Source organism: Psammomys obesus, unplaced genomic scaffold (genome assembly GCF_907164565.1).
Source record: "Psammomys obesus unplaced genomic scaffold, mPsaObe1.curated_primary_1811, whole genome shotgun sequence".
NCBI lineage: Eukaryota > Metazoa > Chordata > Mammalia > Rodentia > Muridae > Psammomys > Psammomys obesus.
The window spans coordinates 11,827,106-11,829,725 of NW_026596162.1; positions in this window are offsets into that span (position 1 = coordinate 11,827,106).

Below are 2,620 nucleotides of genomic sequence, written 5' to 3' on the forward strand. Positions count from 1 at the left end.
TGTGTGTGTGTGTGTGTGTGTGTGTGTGTGTGTGTGTGTGTGTGTGTGTGTGTAAAATCAGTTGGAGGCCTGCTCCAATGGAGGGAATCATTCAAGCCTGGTGCTGTAAGCCTCCTCAAAAGCTCATGACTCAGGAGGTCATAGGCCCCAGGCTACCAGTGCTGGTTTACAGAATGGATATGTTGAACTGACTTCTAAATATTGATGTAATATCAGTAGGTTAGTGTGAAAGGCTGTCTTCTGGAATGTGGCTACTGCTCTCATGGGTTCATAGCCGGCTGTGGTCACTGGCACAATCCATCAGGATCAGCCAACACTCTAGCAGGCGGCACCAACTGGGCTCAGAAAGGCAACCCAAAACTTTTGCCAGCCCAGCAGATCATTGACGCACCACAGTGGCCTTTGCAGTGAAGTACCGAAATCTGTGTATCTTCTCTGAGTCCAAAGCAGCTTTAACTTAACCTGCATTTCCCTTTTCTTGAAAAGGAAAAGCCCCCTTTGCTTCCTTCAGATGTGCCTGCCTCTCTGAACTAGAAACCCTGAGCCCCAGGGCTTTGTGAAACAATCCCGCAAATTCTTACTTGCAGCCCTGTAGCTGCTGTCTAGTCTTTCAAATAAAAGGAACTCAGTAATCTGCAAAACCGTTCTCCAGGTTTCCCGGAGAAGGGGAGGCCTTCCAACTTCCGAGCCAGGCCCGTGGCTGCGGTTTTCTCGGGTAAGTGCTGCAGGTATCGCTTTGTAATTTTAGAACGTGTCGCCTCGGGGCCTTGCCAAAATTCTGAGACGAATGGAAGGAATATAACTCTAAAATATGAATCTTCTCTTTCAGAAGACGGAAATCGCACACTGCTGTGGAGGGAGACACGGGTGTGTGACAGTGGCAGCCTGCACACGTGTTTCTAAAAATAGACGGGAAGGAGGCATGTGAGAGGCTGTGGGGACTCTCCATGGATGGGCGACCTTCTCACAGAAAAAGGAAGAACAAGCATCTATTGATCTTCAAAAGGCTAGAGCTACTTAGATAGATTAATTGCTTCCACACTTTGCAAGACTGTTGCCATAAGAGGCCCGAATCTTTCCTATCTTTGAATAAAAGAGTGGTAGCTTTCCCACAAGAACTGGTAGGACAAAGCTCAATGGAACGGACTGTGTGGGACAGTGGACCCCTGGTCAAACACACCCGCTGAGGGTAGATATTACAAATGCGGCAAATTGCTCTTTTGGAGTTTTTTTTTTTTTTTGATGAAGAGAAATTAGTAAAAGTTTTTAAAATATGTGTAAAATCAAATGTTCTGAAAATAAGCGCAAGTCTACATCTCAAGAGAGAAGCTTCAGTACCAAATAGTCAATAAATGCACAAGAACTAGGCGGCTTTTTGTGGATTAAAAGTCTGCAATGGAGCCGGGTGCAGGGGCACACGCCTGTAATCCCAACACTCAGGGAGGCAGAGGCAGGTGGGTCTCTGTGAGTTCCAGGCCAGCCTGCTCTACAAAGTGAGGGCAGGACAGCCAAAGGTACCCAGAGAAACCCCGTCTTGAAAAGCAAAAGTCTGTGCAGTGAGCCTGAAGTAGGTCATGCGTAAGTCCAGTGCAGAGCAAATTAAGTTTTAAAGAGAGCGTTGTCAATAATTCACGATCAGGCACGAATCAGTAGTTAACACACGGCCGCAACCATGACAAAGTCAGAAGGCGCAACTGAAAATGCTTCACTTACATGAATCCCCAAATGTACTTTCAGATCAAAGGAAAGGAGGTCAGAACTGTGTGTCAGTGCGGCTTTGGTGATTTGTAACAGAAATTGTTCTTGTGTGTGTGCATAGGCTAACATCCCACTCTCCTGGATTTTTAGGCTCTTTATATTAGTAACACACCCCACAAACTACAAGAATCCCAGACCCAAATCAGGAGTAGGATCGTTTCATCAGTGTCTGACACAGTGACGGAGGACCCGTCTACAGAGCTGTGTGTGTGAGAGAGAGAGAGACAGGGCCTCCTTGCCTCTCGGGGTGCTGCTAACGAAAGGCTTCCCCCTGAAGAGTTTGCAGCCCCAGTCTGCGTAGGCAGGGCTGCCGTGCAGCTTCAGCTTGGCCACAGCCTTACTGGAGCTGTTTCTAGAATGGACACAGGTAGCACATTTGCGGTAGGATGGACTGGTGGGCAGGGCACGGACATGAAGCGAAGCTGAAGAGCCTCCTGGACCAGAGCCCTTTCTCCAGAGAAGACAGAGTCCATCGTGGATCCTGGCGCTGGAACACACATCCCTAGTCCCAGTGCACAGGAGGCGGAATCCCACTAAAAGGAGGACCATGAGTCTGACGCCAGCCTGGAACATTGAGTCAGTTACTTTTCTTGTTGCTGTGATAAAGCATCTGACAAGAGCAACTTAAGGGAGGGTGGGCTTATTTTGACTCACAGTTTGAGTATGTCTTCCATCATAGTGGGTGAAGCATGACTGTCAGAGTAGGAGGCTGCTGCACGAAGTCAGGAGCTTGGGACGACAGCCACGGGATGGTTCTGCCTACATCCAAAGGGAGTCTCCCCTCCTCAGTTAAACCTTTCTGAAAATGCCCTGGTGCAGTCTCTCGCAATATGCTTCCGTTGCAATTCTAGTTCCCGTCAAG